Source organism: Dermochelys coriacea, chromosome 14 (assembly GCF_009764565.3).
Source record: "Dermochelys coriacea isolate rDerCor1 chromosome 14, rDerCor1.pri.v4, whole genome shotgun sequence".
Lineage (NCBI taxonomy): Eukaryota > Metazoa > Chordata > Testudines > Dermochelyidae > Dermochelys > Dermochelys coriacea.
Genome location: NC_050081.1, coordinates 12,233,734 through 12,241,131, shown reverse-complemented (window position 1 = coordinate 12,241,131; position 7,398 = coordinate 12,233,734).

The following is a 7,398-nucleotide window of genomic DNA, read 5'->3' as shown; positions in this document are numbered from 1 at the left end:
TGCTTTTAGTGACATAAGTACAAGGTATTTAAACACCAAAGACAATTTTAAATAAACCCAGGGAAAAATATCTCTGTGTCAAAGAGTTTGAAAAAGAGAGAAATGAATGAAAATGTTGCATTATCTTTTTTCTAGATAGAGAGAGGATGCTGGCAGCTCAGTGAGCTGAAGTGATCCCACTTCACAGACTTAATTAAGACTAATTAGGTCATAAGTCTAGACAGCCAGCCAAGACAGGGTGAATTTCACCATTGGGCTATTGACTCCAGTACCACAAAGGATGACTTTGGCCCAGTGGCGGTATATGTATAGCTTTACTTGGAGAACATAACGTACGTCTAACAATAAAAGTTTTAACACTTTTTGAGCTTCTTACCGATAGTTTCCAGGTTTATTGTTGCTGCTATAACATGGAACTGCACAACTCCCACAAGATGCAATTGTTTTTGTAAATTTCACTATGATTTGTGTTACTACAGAACCTGGAAGCCCCAACTGAGATCAGAACCCCATGGTGCAGCGCACTGAATAAACATGTAGTAAGAAAGAATCCCTGCCCCAAAGAGTTTACAATCTGCATAGGCAATGGCAGACAAATAGTGGGAGTGGAAACAACTACAAGGAGGTGAAGCGACTTGCCCAAGGTTACACAGTAGGCCAATACCAGAACTGGGACTAAAACCCTCATTTCCTGTTTCCTAGTTCAATGCCCTATCCATTAGAACATGCTGCCTCTCAAAGGATGGACATTCTTTTCATGAAAAAAATATATTAACCCAGAACATAGCAAATAATGACCCAAATAGTTAGCTGATATAGACAGCTAAACAATTTTAGGCTGGGAATTGATTTTTCAAAGAAACCTAAGGGAGTTAGGTTTCCAAATCCCACTGAAATCTGGTTAACGTTCTTATCCACAATCCCAAACAGTCACTCATGGCTTCCCAGGTGGGGAATTAAATAACTAAATAAATAACAGAATGATGACTGTTCACATTGCACTGTTAATTTTCAAGTTTAATTAATTCCCCCCCCTTTTTTTAATTTAAAGAAGCTGCCACTGAATTACCAGTCTGCCAGACCAAAGTGCCAGGGACCCTGATTTGAAGTATATAGCACATTGCTTATAGGTTGTAGAATCATAGAAATGTATGACTGGAAGGGACCCCGGAAGGTCATCTAGTTGATCCTTCCACTGAGGCAGGATTAAGCATACCTAGATCATCCATGACAGAGGTTTTTCTGGCATAAGCTTTACACCTATAAAGAGGGGAAAAATATTATAAATGGGAAAACTAGTCGGCTGTGCCTCTCTGCGCATTTGGTTGGTTTGTTGTTACCCATGCACTAGGGTTATGAGTATTCTAATTTGTTTTTATGAATTCTGTCACTATCTCCACAATAGCTGTGGGATGCCCTGAGGATTAACAAGCAGCCTTTGTGTATGTGAAGTTCATTGTGTCCTTATTAATTTTTCTTCTTCCAGGAAATGACAGAGTAAAGTTAATTCAAAGGAAGTACTTACTTTAGATGTCTTTAACTCTTGGGAGAGAAGGGGGAAAAATGGAAAGGCAGATCAATCAATACAGCATACTTTGCTCATTATTTCTTAACCCTTACTACAAGAGACCCAATCCTGCTGCCCCTTATTCATGTGAGTCGTCATAGTGAAATCACCCATTGTATGCATTCACCCTTTCTAGAAAGCATTCCCGTGTTTGGAACTCTAATCCAATTTTTTATTTTATTTATTTATTTTTTTAAATACTGAAATCTCCTGTGAGTTTCTTAGCAATGCCGGAAAGGTAAAATGTTGAAGTCAATGAGACTACTTAGGCAAGTACTGTTACACTATGACTTTCCAGCACTGATGTAAGCGAGGCTGCTAACTGTGGCATAAAATTGGATAGCCTGGGCTAGATTCTGATCTTCCTTATTCCAGTCTAAATGTGAAAGAAATACAGGAATTAGCTGAGTTATTCTGGATGTGTTTGGCATAGAATCTGGCTCTTCTCACAATAGCTGCATTGTCTTGCATCATGTAATTCACAACTAAAACCTCTCCAATGCATCATCAAGGATCTACAACCTATCCTGAAGGATGACCCATCACTCTCTCAGATCTTGGGAGACAGACCAGTCCTTGCTTACAGACAGCCCCCCAATCTGAAGCAAATAGTCACCAGCAACCACACACCACACAACAGAACCACTAACCCAGGAACCTATCCTTGCAACAAAGCCCGTTGCCAACTCTGTCCACATATCTATTCAGGGGATACCATCATAGGGCCTGATCACATCAGCCACACTATCAGAGGCTCGTTCACCTGCGCATCTACCAATGTGATATATGCCATCATGTGCCAGCAATGCCCCTCTGCCATGTACATTGGCCAAACTGGACAGTCTCTACGTAAAAGAATGAATGGACACAAATCAGACGTCAAGAATTATAACATTCAAAAACCAGTTGGAGAACACTTCAATCTCTCTGGTCACTCGATCACAGACCTAAGAGTGGCTATCCTTCAACAAAAAAGCTTCAAAAACAGACTCCAACGAGAGACTGCTGAATTGGAATTAATTTGCAAACTGGATACAATTAACTTAGGCTTGAATAGAGACTGGGAATGGATGAGTCATTACACAAAGTAAAACTATTTCCCCATGGTATTTCTCCCCCCCACCCCACCCCCCATTGTTCCTCTGATATTCTTGTTAACTGCTGGAATTAGCCTACCTTGCTTGTCACCATGAAAGGTTTTCCTCCTTCCCCCCCCCCGCTGCTGGTGATGGCTTATCTTAAGTGATCACTCTCCTTACAGTGTGTATGATAAACCCATTGTTTCATGTTCTCTGTGTGTGTGTATATAAATCTCTCCTCTGTTTTTTCCACCAAATGCATCCGATGAAGTGAGCTGTAGCTCACGAAAGCTTATGCTCTAATAAATGTGTTAGTCTCTAAGGTGCCACAAGTACTCCTTTTCTTTTTGCGAATACAGACTAACACGGCTGCTACTCTGAAACATGTAATTCACAGTGTCACTATATCTAGTGCCTGTGGTTTTTTTATAGCAGCTAAACTCTGCTTTATAGCTGTTGTTAGGAGACTGGGGAACAATTATTGGGAGACTAATTCATGATTGTCCTGCAGCCTACACAGATGGAAAAGGATAGTAGCACCTTCTGCACCTGGCACACGAAAAAAACCAGTGCTGGGGGAGGAGTGGGTGCAAATGGAAGCTTTCTTGGCACAAGATGGGTGATTCTGCACCACAGCCATTCCCCATAGGGCCATATGCAGCAGCCCTCAGAGCAATGGGTTAAGCAGGGCTTCTGGGCAAGATGTAGACAGGGGCTTTTGGACATCAGAAATTCCTGAGTGTCTCTTAAAATTTCATACTAAAACCTCCAAACAGATTCCAATGGCGAGATTACAGGCTATCTCGTGTGATTGTGATTGGAACTAAAGGTCTTTTAAGGAGTCTAAACCCTACCCCACCCCAGCCATAATGCATTCCATCTAGTGAGCTACTTCCTTACACTGATGTATGTAGATGTGCAATAGACATAAAGGATGCAAAGCAGGCTTGGCAGCTGGTGCAGTGGGATCAGAATAGGGGAGCAAATGTCAGAATGTATTCATGTTTTGCCACAAGATGCAATTCAAGGGAAAATATTATGAAAACCCTGACAAGGGCTGGTGGATCAGGGGCTTGTAATGGTTGTCATTTAGCCCTTTTGGTGTTTCTAAATGACAGTCAAAGAAAAATGAGGCAGCCTGGTGTTTTTGTGATAGAGGGAAAAATTTTATATATTTTTTTTTCGGAACAAGTGGCAGTTCAGTAGTGCAAAGATAACTGAGGGCCGGCAAATGAACAGTGTGCCCTAATGCTTTCCACGAGTTTAGAATAATAAATAAAAGCCGAGGAAACTGAATGGATTTCCCAGTGAGTATGACTGTATCTCAACATGACTGAAATGGTGAAAGGACAATGCTGTGGTTTACAGGAAAGATTTTCACATGCTATGATGAATCTCCAGGGCTAATTTCTGGGATCTGATTTTAGAGGAGGATTGTCTTAACTGACACACCTTTTAAATAGGAAAATAAAAAGGTCCCAGTTACTGCTCGGCAAAACGTTTATCACAGTCACACACTTTGCACTGGAATTTACCTGGCTTTGAATCTGCAGGACTTCTTTGAAGCTAGACTATGGAAAAAATATTGCACAAAATATATTCCTCTCTTAAATTGAAAACCCTGATCCAAGAGGCAACACACTGGAGTGGGGGATCAGGAAATGTTGGCTCTATTCCAGGCTCTATCATTATTCTGCTGTGTGATCTTGGGCAATTCACTTTCCCTCTGTCCTCCCTGCCACCCTTTGTCTGCCTTGGCAATGTAGGTTATAAGCTGTTTGGGCCTGGGACCCTCTCTTATTATGTCTGTTTGCTGCCTAGCACAATGGGACCTAAGCTTAGTTGTAGCTGCAAATAATAAATTGCAGTCTAAGCTATGTGTACCTGAGGTGGCACTCTGTCTGTCTGCTTCCAGTGGTGGTGAGGTTAACTAGAACTTTAGGAGCCTGCTATAGCCTTTGGTAAGACAGCTATGTCTTTTAGCTTAGGCATTAGAAGCTCATGCATTAAGATCCAGAGATCCCAGGTTTGATCCCTACTGCTACCGACCCACCTAGGAGCACTGGTGTTACAATAATAATTGTGGTTTCAGAGTAGCAGCCGTGTTAGTCTGTATTCGCAAAAAGAAAAGGCACCTTAGAGACTAACAAATTTATTAGAGCATAAGCTTTCGTGAGCTACAGCATCCGATGAAGTGAGCTGTAGTTCACGAAAGCTTATGCTCTAATAAATTTGTTAGTCTCTAAGGTGCCACAAGTACTCCTTTTTTTTTTGCGAATAATAATTGTGTAAGAACTCACACTTGTGAATTTGATTGAGGCCTGTATTTATTTAATTAACCCAGCCTTTGGGGCATTCTAGCTGTTTTCTAATATCCACATTTTCCGTAGTCTGAAATTCAGTTTCAACTGTTACTGTCTGGGAAAACAGAGATGACATGGGACTTCCATTGACTTCGCTGCAGTTATGGGGATTCAGCAATTCTGAAAATCAGTCCCTAGATATCTCAAGTTTGGCACCCACAATTAATGAACACTTTGGAAAATTTAGGCTAGGATACCTTCCCTTAGCAGGAGCATAAGCAGGAAGCAGGCCCTCGGGTTCAGATGCATAAATAGGAGGGTTTTATTTGAAGGACAAATTCAGATAGTATGCTTTCTAATCCAGAATAAAGCCGAACTAAACTCTTCTTCTGTCTTTTTGTTTTTCACTTCTGATTAAATAACTTCCATGCAAAGTTCATCTTGCTATATCCACCAACTCAGTTTCAAAAGATAAAACTGGGGGCTCTTATTAGTTTGGTTTGACAGCAGAAAGTTTTGCTGGAAGAACAACTGAATTAGTTTTACTTTCAGACTAACCTAGCCTAGTTTTCACTAAGGTTGGCATAATACCCATAACTTTTCCAGGTAGTAAAATCCCAGCTTTGAACTTTAGCATCTGTTGGTAAGGGGCTGACATTTTGTCATCTTGTGGGGGGGAAAAAACAGGTCAGCTCTTTCACTAGACGTGGCTCCTGTGTAAATACAAATCTAAGTTGGAGCAAGGGAATATTTTTTTTTTCCTGATTTATGGTGAGACCTAACTCTTGTAATGTCCTTAAGACTTGATTTAATGCAAGCACAGTCTGGCCAAACAGACAGGGAAAAACTTAATTAGATTTGCATTTAGATGGGATTTTAAAAGCCACTGTATTATAATTTTGAATGCATATGCTGTACACATAATGCACACAAAGTCTCTGACTTTGACTTTCCAGTTATTGGCCATTCATCAAGAAAATGGATGAAATTTGATTTCTTCTTTTCTCAGGTGGTCCACTGCTCCTGTCACACGCTTGACACAAATTCAGAGAGTTTTTCAGGTCAAAAGGGAGAATTTTCCCTCTTCTCTTCAAACTCTCAGAAGTTTTCTATGTGAAGGTGAAGGTGTAAGTAGGCATAAATGCCTTTTATTCTAGTTATTCTCCAATTGGACCAGATAAAAAACTTGCTGAACCACAAAGATCTTGAACTTTTCATGTTTGCCAAAACTCACACATTGCGGAGTTGATTAGGAGAAAAAATTGAAGCAAGGAAATACCATAAGAAAAACTGTGGGATTGAACCAGAAGAATGGTTTCCAGTGTCTCTCTTTTTTCTGAGATGTTCCGAGTCATACTTTTAAATAGATTTTGAGTTGACTCATGCCCAGTTTTTTGGGTAAAAAGTGAAGAGTGTACTGGAAGTTACCTTGCATGTAAGATCCAGAAGTACCCATTGATATAAAGTGATTTCCTGCCGTGGTATCAGAATGTGACTGCTCTTGTCAATGGAATAAATCATTAACAAACCAGCAACTGTATGTCAGAATGACAATAGTCCAATTTGATTTCTCTTGATGGTGCTCAGACTGTGATGCTAGAATGTTCTAGCTAAGCCTAATTGAGACTCTTGGCTGGAAGGGATAAATGGTGCCTAACCTCCTCCTGTCTTTTTTAGGGGAGTAAGGTGCTTAACTGCCATTTATGCCTTTGCAAAATCTCCCCCCTAAATGTACAGGATAATGTGTTAGATCCTAGACATGAATTATGTTTAAAATAACACAGTAACAAAAATCAGCTATGCATGATGCATGAACCACATTAATTTAGGAGACCTGGCAAATAGACAATGAGGATTTCCTGAAAAAGTCTAATGCATCACGTTCTTTCTTGATGTGTAAAGGCAACTCTGACAAAACTCCTTCAAAGGAAGCAAAGCCAGACAACCAGCTGGCTCACCTTCACCAGCTTGTTAATAACAAACAACAGGGTGGCTAGATAAATATAGCCAAGCAAATGATGGGCTAGAATGACTCTTGCTGCAGAGGGAGGGTCAAATATCCCCATTGCAGAATTTCTGCTGCCAGTCATCCTCTGCCAGGATCTATGCCGGATTCTTTCCTCAGTGTTGGATGTTATTGGAGTTCTTTGATTTATGCTAATTAAGTGTATTAGATGGTCCAGAATAAAACCAAAAAACGAAACTTCCATCTTCTGATTTGCCAGGTTACACATGAAGCACATACTTAAATTTTCCTGTTCCATTACTTCAAGGTCCAATTTAGTTGTTTAGTGTTTGCACGTTGCAAACACTACTTTTGTGGGTAAGGTTACTCACATCTGTCTTTTCAGGATTGGGCACAGAGGAGTATAAAGGACCCAGCTTTAAAATTTGTGGCAAGAATGATTCTTTATGGCTCCGGGTCAGCAAAACATTTAAGCTTATGCTT